This window comes from Cyprinus carpio, chromosome B25, assembly GCF_018340385.1.
Source record: "Cyprinus carpio isolate SPL01 chromosome B25, ASM1834038v1, whole genome shotgun sequence".
NCBI classification, from domain to species: domain Eukaryota; kingdom Metazoa; phylum Chordata; class Actinopteri; order Cypriniformes; family Cyprinidae; genus Cyprinus; species Cyprinus carpio.
Window position 1 is genome coordinate 5,131,276 of NC_056621.1, and position 13,049 is coordinate 5,144,324.

At 36.9% G+C, this 13,049-nt stretch overlaps 2 pseudogenes; one reads left to right on the forward strand and one right to left on the reverse strand.

The window, feature by feature from the left end:
- LOC109045640 overlaps positions 1 to 13,049 on the forward strand; it is a 638,390-nt pseudogene that overhangs the window by 253,577 nt on the left and 371,764 nt on the right.
- LOC109047430 overlaps positions 1 to 13,049 on the reverse strand; it is a 44,698-nt pseudogene that overhangs the window by 9,677 nt on the left and 21,972 nt on the right.

The following is a 13,049-nucleotide window of genomic DNA, read 5'->3' on the forward strand; positions in this document are numbered from 1 at the left end:
TAGAATATATTGAATACAGTGTATATATGAAAAATCAAGAGATAAAAGGCTATTATCATTGCAGTAGCTTTGATGCACAAAATTGTAAAAGCAATCTGATTTAAATTTAGTTCAGTCAATACCTGACTACAGTATGTAAATCATCCAGTATACAGTACATCCGATATTAAAACTGAAACCAGTATCCTGCAATTATCTGAGACTGATTTAACAGTTATTATTAAATAAAACTACACAGATTTATTTTTAGTAATTGAAGCTGAAATAAAATAAAATAAATATTAGTCAAAACATTAAACTTAAGTAAAGAAAAAATAAATTCAAAATATTATTAAATTCTATAATAGTACATAATACAAAAAAGTTTTCACAGTTGTTTGACATTTAATAAAGTTGTTTATATACTGATCGTTAACAGTATTGAAATTCCATTCAAGTTCATATATCTTCAGCTGTAGGTTTAACAACTGTGATATGATGCCACTTCCCAAGGACAAGGAACATAGCTGGGGCCAATTACATTACATTAATACATATACTATTTATTTAATCAAACATAAGCTTTTTTTATTAGATTGAAAGATAAATAAATAAAGCATCTGTGGCCTCCTGCCATTTTCACTGGAAATGTTCATGTATCCAGTTTCAGTATTACTCAAGGCCAGGTTTAAAAAAAAAACCTTTGGTACAGTAATGTACAATTACTCAAGGACTTTACACCCTTATTAAATGTCTAAATCATTCAGCGAGGCCTTTTTCTGCACTGGGCCCAACAAGTTGCCCATTTATCTTGGGAACAGCTTGGAGACACTGATGGTATTCTAGAGCGAGAGCCTCTCTTACTGAATGTGAAGAGGGAACGAGAGCAAGCTGTTGGCTTGTCAGCAGAAGTGGGATTGGGAATACACACTATTTGAGTGCATGTAAGTATAATCACTGAGCAATCAGGGACCCACACACACAGCTACACCCCTGTATGCACAGAGAGCTCCAAGCTTATTAAATTGATAAGGATCAGGCAGAAAGAACTGCATCAGTATGCCTACACACACACACACGCGCAGAAAAAGAGTGAGGATATGCAGGGCTTTTAATAGTCAAGTCTGCATGATGCGCATTACATCATACTTAGCATTCAGCTAAAAGTCACTTTCCCACAACCATAATTTGAGCCATAACACTCTGTATTAAACACCTGACTGGCACTGCAAAACACACAAGCCACCCAGGCAACACAGGTAGCAGTTTCTCTAAATCTCCCTAACACTGCCAGAGGAAACACCTCTTTCCAAGTAAATGTGTCAATTGATCATGTTTGTAAATCTAAATGACATTTATTGCACGTGCAACGTGGTGAAAATAGCTAGCAGGCACTGCGGTCCAGTTTTCAGTTAAATTTGCGTCTTCTTATTGGCAGCTCTTGATAAACGAGACTATAGTGTAAGCCTGATTATTAAACAACCAACTCAGCAGTTCCACACATCTGCACATGTAACCACCGCAGGATGTTTGTGAAATCAATGAAGCTGCATTCGGATCTCTGATTCCAAGCTAACCATGTGGAACACAGCCTGGCTGAGCCGCACACAAAAGAGTATCAGGAAGCCTATATTAAAGATGGACATGAAGTGTAAGTCAAACCTACTGAAACATTGTGGTACTCATATGGGTATCAGAAGATATGAGTCCAAACTGTGATGTCCTGGTTGCTTTCTCTCCCTAGTAATTCCCTTTCCCCTTTTCATAGCACTATAAATAAAAAGATTAAGAGTGATGAGAGCTGAGGCTTTTTAAGGCTACGGTTAAAGGGACAGTTACCGTTTACTCACCCTCATGTTGTTCTAAACCTTTCTTCTGTGCAACACAACAGAAGATATTTTGCAGAATGCTGGAAACCAAACAATATTGGAGTCCATTGGGTTCCATTGAAATAAAAAAATAGAGATTTTTCTCAATACTCTTCCTGTATTTTCCACAGAAAAAAGTCATACTGGTTTGAAGGACATGAATGAGAACAAATGTGGATCCTAGACTACAAAACCAGTCATATAGGTCAATTTGAGGTTTATAGCACATCATCATATAAATAAATAAGCTTTCCACTGATGTATGATTTGTTAGAAGAGGACATATATTGAAAATCTGGAATCTGAGGGTGCAAAAAAATAAATAAAATTGAAATATTGAGAAAATTGCCATTAAAGTTGTCCAAATGAAGTCTCTTAGCAATGCATATTACTAATCAAAAATTAAGTTCTGATATATTTACGACAGGAAATTTACAAAATATCTTCACGGAACATGATCTTTACTTAATATCCTAATGATTTTTGGCATAATAGAAAAATCAATAATTTAGACCCATACAATGTATTGTTAACTATTGCTACAAATATAACCGTGCGACTTAAGACTGGTTTTGTGGTCCAGGTTCACAAATGCTGACAGAACTTTAATGGATGACCTGTCCTAAAAAACAGAAAAGAACTCACCTGGAGAACCCAACAGTAATTCACCACATCGTCATACAGCAGGAGAGTGGCTGGTCTCTGGGGAAGCAAGTACAGACTTTACGGTGGCGTACACTGAAACACAAGTGAGAAAAAGAAACAAAAACATTAGTATACTAACAGCTAGGCATTAGTATACTAACATTTAAATATTTGGGGTTAGTAGGATTTTTTTTTTTAAAGAAATAAATACTTTTTGTCCACAAGGATGCATTAAATTGGTTTGGTCAAAAGTCACAGTAAAGACATTAATAATATAACAAAACATTTCTATTTTAAATAAGTGTTGTCTCTGTTTGAACTTCCATTTATTTTCTTACTTAGCATCTTTGAGCAGTGGTTTCCCAACCCTTGGTCCTGGGAGTACCCTAACTCTGCACATACTGTATTTTTTCCCTGTTCAAAAATGTATCTGAATCCACTCATCAGCTCTTCTAGTATGAGAGACACAGGCCCGTTTACAACTGGTTTTAAGTTGTGTTTTGGTCAATCCGGCCACAAGTGAATGATACTAAATACAAGTGTTAATGGGGGTGTAAAACATTTTGAGCTTGTAGACTTTCAGAGGTAGTCGAAAACGCATTCAATAGGATTGCTCTTGTAGTGTGGACCCTCATGTGTTCAAACAGCCACAAAAGACCGCCTCCTCTCTGCCTGACAGGATTTAAACTTTGCTGTCTGAAATATTGAGTTTGATATGAAGGTGAAAAATTAAAAAATTCTCTTACTACCCTGCTGAAAAGGTATGTTTTGAAGCATGGTAGCCGGTTTGAGCTGATTTTAGCTGATCCTAAGCAGCTAGCTCCAGCTCAGGACCAGCTTAAACCAGCTCAAAGCAGCTTCCATGCTTCAAAACATACCTAACCAGCATATGCTGTTTTTTTTTCAAAAGGGGTAGTCCTGATTCTAAAACAAACCCAAATCGTTTCAACATAGTTTTTGCGGCTGTCATAGCAGAAACAAAAGCTGCTGCTCTGTGTATCATGTTCTGTTGTCTCCTTTTGCGTCTTATGTAAATTATGCAAGCCTATTATATCAAAAGATCAGAAAAAATCCCATACGTACACCTCACCCACAGACTCCCTCACAAATCTGGACACAGAAAGTGGTCGAAAGCAGACAAAGGAGATGGATTAAAACACCTGGTGTAAACAGGAATGTGTCTCCCATGTCAACTTTGATCAGATCGGCCAAACCGCATCTTAATATCCTTGTATAACGGGCCCTCACAAAGATCTGAAATGAGTTAGTCAGATAATAGAGACGTCCAAAATGTTGTGTAGGGTTGGGGATACTCCAGGACCAGGTTTTTGGACCATTGTCTTACTGCACCTTACTTAGCATCATTTGTATGCTATTCACAGTAAAAAAAATAATTGACTGTGAATTTAACAGTAAAAAGGCTGTAAAAATGCTACAGTAAAAAATCTGTTAAATGGTTTACGGTAAATTCTCCTACTATATATGGTGACAAAACTGTATTGGACTTTTATGTAATTTTACGGAAGTATAACCGTTTTTTTTTTTGGAAGTGAAAAGACTGTACACTGACATTCCCCAGAATTCCCTGTGTTACATTTCAAATTTGAATGTTTTTTTTGGTTGAAATAACCCGGTGTTTCTTCTTAGTTTTTTTCTTATCACTTTTGTATTTTAGGGTTGTGTGTTACACCTAATGTTGTTAAATGAATGTTTTATTGCATTATTTTAGTTTAATGTGGTCGTCATGAAATGGTGTTTAGTGTTTGTGTGTGAATGACACCTGTGTGCACCTTCTATATATGTTATTATTTAAAAGCTGCTTGTGATGGGCTTTGGTTTCATCATGTGACTTTCTCATCATCACCTGCAGTTTGGTGGTTATCAAGTGTATTACAAGGTACAAAAAAGATTTTAGTACTTCAATAGATTGGTATATTAACATTATATCAGTTAATTAAATTACGGTATTTAACTGTAAATTTAATACCGTAAAACCTAAATTATTTTCTAGCATATTTTTTACGGTAATATTCCAGAAACCACAGCTGCCGATTTTTTTACCGTAAATTTTACAGATATTTTTTACAGTCTTGTGTCTTCCTTGTCCATTAAAATCAGTAAACTGCCCCAGCCTCTTTCATTTTCAGGGATCTTTGACCCTGGAGAACACAAGGCTTTTGTTTTTTCTGTGGGAATATACAGTAGCTCACCAGATGTAGCTGCTAACTCACAGGTGTGAGACATGACTCAGCACGGTCAAATCCTCAAGTTTGCAACACAGCGGGAACACATGATGATGAAGTCTTTGATATCTATCCGCAGTGTAAAACCTGACAAAAATCTGAGATAGTCCTTGCAAAGCTGTATGACTTCCTGTAAAACATCACCAGCGGCGACCATCAGCTCCTTTGACCCTTCAGTGGATCTTTGTTTTGGACCCATCAATATTTTGTCCAGAGGACAGACATATAAATGTAAAATCAGAGCCTTTGACATATTATTGTTTAGTAAGAGATGCCAGCATTAAATATTCCTATTAACTTAAATGTCTTTTTTTAGTTTTCTTGCACTAAAACTATGGGCACCAACAACATCTATCTTTGTCAGCTAATTCAGATGTACCTCCACTCACCCTTCAGTGCTCCTCTATGGGCAGAAGGACATATGCTGGCAGTGCTCCAGAAGACCGTTGCATGCTGAGAGCAGAAAATCCTCTGTGTCCATTTCCCCATCTGCTATGGCACACTAAAACGTCCCCCCCTGCCTACCTACACCTCATGTGTTTTCCCCGTGTTTATTTTATGATTTCAATCAAGATCTTCAATCTAATGGAAGCTTATTAACAAAAAAGTTTGATAGATTCTATAGGGATTGTCTGCTTATATCAAACAAGCCGACAGATACTTTAAAATCCAAGTAATCAGTATATTACACTCAGATTTCCCCAGCTCTGACATCAATAAGCTGGAGCAGACTGTGGGAAACGTGACACAGGCGATTCATGCACATTTACATCCATGCAGTTTTGCATAGAACCACAACGCACACACAGCCACAGATGCCCTAAAACAGAAGGGACTCTGGTCTCTTTAATATTCTGCTTGGTAGGTATGCGCACAAATAGAGGCAGTGACAACAATACTGCCCACACTTATTGCATTAGCTAGAAGCTGAAAGAAAAGTGTGTATGAAGAGAGGGGAGGGTAACTGCATTGGTATTGTGTGGTTTCATTTGCATCATTGTAACCTTAGTTATCTTCTGCAGTCATTGTGACAACACAATCCACATCTATGCACCCCTGCTTTCATAATACAGCAGAAATCAGCCAGAAGAAAATGTCTATGGATGCACAATATATTGGTACTATTATGTTATTAGCCAAAAATTAGAGGGGTCATCTAATGCTTGATTAATCTTTTAAAAACACCAAATAATTTAATAACACACTGTTAAATGTAAAATCTTGCAGATCTCAAAATTATCTATTTTACATACTACATTTACATTCACTTTAAATTTAAATTGATTTCAGTTTTCAGGTTTATTTATAATTTATTTCTTTAGACGACATTCATACAGAATTTTAACATTAGACTTTAATATGAAGTTTTATTGGTCAGAATTTTAAAAAAGGTGCTGCAATTGGTTGTCAGTGTGAACGCCTCTTAAAACAGTTTTATTTCACCCAAAAAATGAACACTTATTCAACCATCATGTCGTTCCACACCTAGATGATCTGTTTTTTTTTTTCAGCAGTAAAAAAAGAAAAATGTTTTTAAATACCTTACTTTGTGTTACAGAAAAAAATAAATACAAATAATACAAATGATTAATTTGGACTGAATGCCACAAAATCCAATTTTGACATCATGAGCTCTTTAAAATAAGTAAAACAGAGTATTTCAGGTTAAACCATAATTTGAATAAGAGATATAGGCCAATGGAGGAATGACAAGTGTTCCTGACTTTCAGTTGATTTAATCTGAGCCGCAAGCAATGCTGCTTCATCACTCCATGGATGAATGACTCACTCACTCTCTCTCTCTCTCTCTCTCTCTATCTCCCCTCTCTTCTCTCTCTCCTGAGTTCGCGTGACTAACTCAGATTATCGCAAAGTGCGGCGGGGACAGTTAAAACCCTAACACGACACGACCGTTTTTTTTTTTTAGAAACCCTTTTTCAGCACCTCCTAGCTGAGAGACTAAAGGCAGGAGGAATGGGGGGCAGGATGGCTTTGGTACAAAATAGATGAGACTTGAAAGTGCTAACCTTCAGAAAGCTGAGTCACATATACAAAAACTGGTAACATTACTATAGAGATGTTCAGTATGCAATCTGGGTTGGAGTACACTCCAATGCACTGTCATCGGTTCAAATGACTGGCATGCCATCACTTTTCACACAGCTGTCACACCCCCTGCTAGTCATGTAATCCCCGTCTGCCCTGTATTAAAACAACCATCCAGATGAAAACATGAGTCTGCCAATTAAAAGGATTTTGTCAACTAGTGGTACTATTACAGCCATTACTGACTGCATCACAAGGCATGTAGCAAGCCGCATACTGATGTAAATGCACACGGACTAACATTGTCAGGGACTATATATATATATATATAAAATGTAGCAAGCCGCATAATATATAGATATAATATAAATAAAAACACACTGTTAACCTCTAAGAGACCCTGCGGCCTCATATGAGGGCATTATATTTTTGTGAATTTTCTCTGAGACTGTACATGCCACAGTTTTAAGTCTGGATGTCCTGTACAGAGCACATTTAGGGCTTTGCACACCATGACTACTCCCTCTCCTTGGTCTTCAAAATGTCTGAAATTAATTTAGTTACACCTCTTATGGAAATATGATCAATTTTGTAATTATCATTTGAAATCTGTCCTAATTTTTAAAATTGTGTGTCATAAATCAGCATCTCAGGAAAATGTTATGGGGTTTCAAATCAAAATATGACTTTCTATTACGAAACAGGGCGTTGATTTCATGCATGTCCTCATATGAGGACACCGGGACTAACTTTATTACGCATTTTGGAAGACATAACAAATGAACAGGGAAATAAATTATTTTTCAATATTCTATGAAATGTTATATTATTATGAAAATCTTGTCAGTTTATTACTCCCATTATTACACTTCTTTTTTCATTACATGTTGCCCCCCAAGACACATTAAATATGCAAATTAGATTTAGGTTTATAGATACATTGTATATAATGAGTAAACCTGTTTATGGCCATTTTACACACATTTTTGCAGAAAGAAAAATGGTATACCGAATCATTCTGTTATAAACATAGTTGAGAATCATCTTTATCCAAAGTTTGGTATAAAAAAAAAATAATATTGAAAACTAAAAATGTATGTTTTTTTTTTTTTTAAAGAAATTGAGTCCCAATGTCCTCTATCGAGGACATAGCATAACATATGAATGAAATATCTTTTTTTTTTTTTTTTTCATTATTTTTAATGCTCTAAACGTAAAGACATGGAAAAAAACTTTTCTCGGGTCTTAAGAGGTTTAAAACAAATAAAAACAATATAATGTTTTTTTTCTTAATTTTTTAAAAAAATATTATACATACAAAATGCAAACATAAACACAGCATAGAACCAAAGTAATCACAAATATATTTAAATGATTAAAATATCCTAAAAATGAAACTGAACTGAAGAATGGAATAACTGAGAGCTTGTGAATTTTCTCTTTTTTTCAATATTTTAAATATTTGATATAAATGTTAAATTGTTATTATGTATAAAATATTTAATTTGTAAAAATATCAAAAATGTATTAATGTATTATTTTGAAATGTTTTAATTATTTTACAGGTTAAATGGCCTGCATGCAAACCAACACCGGCAGACCCTAGCAGTACCAGAGTAGTAACAAAAATATCTAAATGAATCATGAATTTAAAAAAAAAATACATCGAACAGAGAGCTTGTGGAGAAAATCTTCATCAGTTCCAAACTTTAATTACCAGCTGTATTTAATTTGAGTCGTGACACCAAGGAGCAGCCATAATACAAATTTACTGGCAAGGGAACTTTGTCTTCAAGAAACTAGATGGCCAAATAAAAGCACATTAAAATAATACCAAATGTTATGATTGGCTAATGACATTGCATAAGAAATGGTATCAACGCTCCCTTGCGATTGCATGTGAGTGTTTTGACAACATGATCAAAAATAAAAACTTTCATTTCCAGACAAAGCATTATGAAATCCTTTACTTATGTTTTGTGATGCAGTTTCAGTCAGATCTAGCTTCATCTTTCAACAAATGTTTCTTTGTGAACTCTCCATGACACTGTGCCTCATTTACAAAACAAAATGCTCCGAACAATCCTCTGATGCCATTAAAAATAATCTATCCACTTATGCTGGCATCCTTCTGATATCTGTAAAAAGTTGTGAACAAGCTGTTGTTAAAACCAAACGCGTCAAAGTGAAAGTTCTTTTCACTCCATTTGTCCTACTGACTACACACTCGAGTGCATGGACTGTGTCAGGAAAGCGAAACTGTATCCAGTGTAGACAAGATAGCAGCAGTGATTGTAATTTCCTATTTGATTTTGACGTGGACACGAGCGTGACACTTGCATTCAGCGGTAATCAAGTGTCAAAGCCATTCAAGGAACTGATGCTGCCAGGGACAGGGGGGCTATGGGTGAGAAGAAGAAGAAGACTCTTCAATTTTGCTGTGATTCATTGCTAATGTGACAGCACTTGCTTGCGACCGACGTGTCGTGTTTATGCAAATGTTTGTCCAGGTGGACGTCGACCTTGCACCTCAGCTCAACAAAGCAAGTGTTTTTGGAGCTTGATGTAAATTAAATAGCTTTTGTTTATAAAGAGGAGGACGTTTTAAGCCTCCAGTTAAAATTTGCAGCATGTTTTTACTGTTACGCAAAGAGCTCTATATAATGCCCACTCTAAAGGATCAATGCAAATGTGATTTGCGATGTCACATGGCCCTTTACAAATTGAAGCTGCTACTGTAAACTGAAATGTATACATCATATATACCTGTGTACTGCACTCCGTAGTATGTCTCCCTACACATGCACATTCTATTTTTTCCCCAAAAAACCTCCTTTCTACCTCAACTTCATTTCCGATGACACGCAAAATCTTGTTTTTGGGTTTTTTTCCCCACATTCTTGACAGGCGATTCTTTAATTTGGTGTGACTCAATGGGAATGTGGTAAATGCCCCACCAAGATGCTAATGGTCTTATAAAAGATGACTCTTCATCCACCAGCCCGGCTGGTCTTGGCACGCTTCATGGATTTGTATAATTCATTTGCTACTTGTGTGTCTTCCAAATTCCTTCTGTACTACCCCAATGGCTACCGTGACTTCCAGCTGCTCGTACAGGGACAGCTTCTGATGCTGAACATACATGATTTCACTGCCGTCCCCTCCCAGAGGTTCTGAGCGGCCTAGAACGGGTGGTTGGTTGGGTGGAGCGAGAGGGCGGCGGAGAACACACTGTTGTGCAAATAAATGAAACCCACTCATCTGAGCAGCGGAGAGTTCAGGAAAAGGGACATGGACAGTCTGGTGCCCGAAATTATGTGTTCTCTGTAGTAACAACCTAGAACAGCTGCTAACTAACATCATCGCGAGTGGACGGCACGCTAGGCGACGGACCCACACCCCAGTTGAGTGTTCGTCTTATCGCAACTCCATTGCTCGTCCTTTGTGGTGGGCACAAGGCTCGCATGCTGGAGTTATCGAATGTCCTCGAATGGTTCACTCTAAACTTATAATAGGATGTAGCCAATAGGATGCAAAGAAATCATTCTCGAGATTTTGCGGTATTAGTTCATGAGGCCATGGAGCAAAACAATTTAATCATGCTGCTACACAGTGACCCTTGAAACGGTAAGGTATATGGTCTACATAATCCAACCAAAAGATACATTTACGTTAGAATGCACCTTTAAAGATGCTTTAGATTCAAAGCATGTGTCTAAATATGGAATATAAATCAGGGTTGGTACTGGATTACAATTTGTTCTTTGTTTCTTTTCCACGCGGTTATTTATAAAGCTGCCTAATTAAAGTGTGTAAAAATTTGGGGCGTCTAGATTGTAACCAGGGACATCTTAACTGCAGGGAAATGCTTACGCTATACTTCCAATTTTTTAATACGGGATTAAACATGATTACAGAGAAAAACCAATAAACACTACATGGGCTTGCTCTAACAGTTTTGACAGGGAAGCTCCAGGTAATGCGTGTGAATTTCACGATGAGTGAACCGAAAAAAACACTCTCGTTTATAAGTAAGAACATTCTGCAGGTTTTCATGGACACCATCGGCCAAAAATCGTTCAGTTGCTATGTAGTATAGGACCCTAGTACTCACACGGGATGCGGGCATTGGCATTGCTAGGGTGCCGGCCAGTTTGTGACAAAATCCATGCCTTTGATGCGTTGACGACTGACACATTGTTCTGGACGGTACAGGATTAAGTAAAGTGGGAACCAAGCCAATCTCCCTCTTTGCAAGGGCTGGGGATAAGGACTTTGTTACAGTCTGGTTTCCACACAACTGGAAAGTGTAGGAGTCCTATAAAGGTGGACAGGTCGCTGTTGTCAAAAATCTGGACTTTAATCAGGCGCCTCTTAGAAGAAACAAGAACTTTTCCTATATAAAAGAAAGTTCTGAATCTATGGACCTTTAATTGACATAATGGGTACCTAAAACGTGAAAACCATAAAAAAAAATATTTACTTGAAATAAAATAACTAACTATTAAACGAAATAAAAAAAGGCCTTTATTTAGTTTCAGGAAAGTTTGCCAAGTCCCAACATTGCTCTTCATTTTCATATAGTTTAAAGTTACTTACAATTAAATCCGAGAAAACACACTATAGAACATATTTAAAAATATTAGTAACCTTTACGTAAAAGCACTTTATCTACAGTATTAAGTGCAACTATAAAAGTGGTTTTTAATGCCTTAATTAATGCACCTTATAATCGCACCGCCCGCCGTACCTATCATAAACGTAACTGTAGATAACAGTGTAACTTGAAATTGTAAACACTTAATCAATTCATGTACAATCTGCATTTTAAATCGGTTATAATATACATGTTATAACAAGGCAACATTATGAACTAATTATAATGCATTTTACCCTCCTTTAATAAGTAGGACAGTAGACAGCTTGCAAGTAGGACAGCGCGCCGTGCATGCTGAACGTAAAACAACCGCTTGTAATTTGTTCAATGCTGATTCTAATTTTTATATGAATTAAACTATATTGTGGCATTTTAAATCAACTGTACCTCAAGGAACATTACCGATGGATTCATCTCTTTAACAGCTCGAGGCACAGATGACCGTTTCTGGTCTAAGTGGCTTGATGTATGTAGATAGTGTGTGAGTCCTGGATGCTGACACATTAAGTACTATGGGTGTAACATTAAAGACGCGAAAGCATGGCGAGCTCATTGAGCAGCGTTCAGTGAGCCAGAAATGTCTGCCACCATGTTCGATTGACTTCTGGAAAAACGCAAGTACACTTAATGTCTAGGTTGAGTTACCGGCGGACATGTGCTCTTACTGTTCGACAAATGGATGACCTGGTTCTTTCCCCCAAAACAAAAACTTTCTACAAGGTAACATGTAAAAGGCCAGGGCAAACAAGCCCTGATTTTATTTGGATTATCTTTTTGTTTTTTCTCGGGGTACTATAGGACAATTTACTTATGGGCCTGATAAAATTCAATCTATTTTATGCGCGATAAAAAAAAAAAACATAAATTTAAAAAACTTGTTTTAAGTTTCAGTGACCATTTACATCAAAACATTTTTACTTGATAAGGGAGCTAGTCCGGGATGAACAAGCCCATGAGTTTTCCCCGACCCAGGAACCATTTAGCATACTTTGTTCATGGCAAATGTGCTTGCTTTGCAATCAGTGATCATGCTCACATGATTGCCGTGTCCTTCAGAAACCTCGCGTTCTTTTGATTCTAATGGGTCCATTTGATGCCATGTTACCTGTGGTTACTGGAGACTGTACGAGGCCTAATTGTGGGGGAGACCAAAAGGGTTCTGCCTGCATTTCATAGGCGAGGGGACACAAGTCGCTAGCTTTTTTTGAAAAGATAAACGAGTCTTCTGAATTCCAGTCATGCGCTGCAGATCTAATCGCGGCCACCGATGAGATATTCACAACAATCCCGTATAGAATCACACCAAAGAGGCAGGAATCCACTTGACAGAACAGAAAAGGTTCCATATTACCTTACAGAACCAGTTTTGGCTACGCCTGTGTTTCATCTAATATACATTGAGTAAACGACTAGTGGAGCAAAGAAGGGACGAACAGAACAGAGTTAAGATATATATCACAGACAAACAGGCTGGTCCCCCCGGAAAAACAAGTTTTGTTGACGCGATGTCTTCATAAAAAGGGTAAAATTGTTACAAAACGATCTTGTGTTACAAGAAATACCTATTATTTTGAAAACTATTTGTCAAAGACTCATGACCTAAAAAATCAC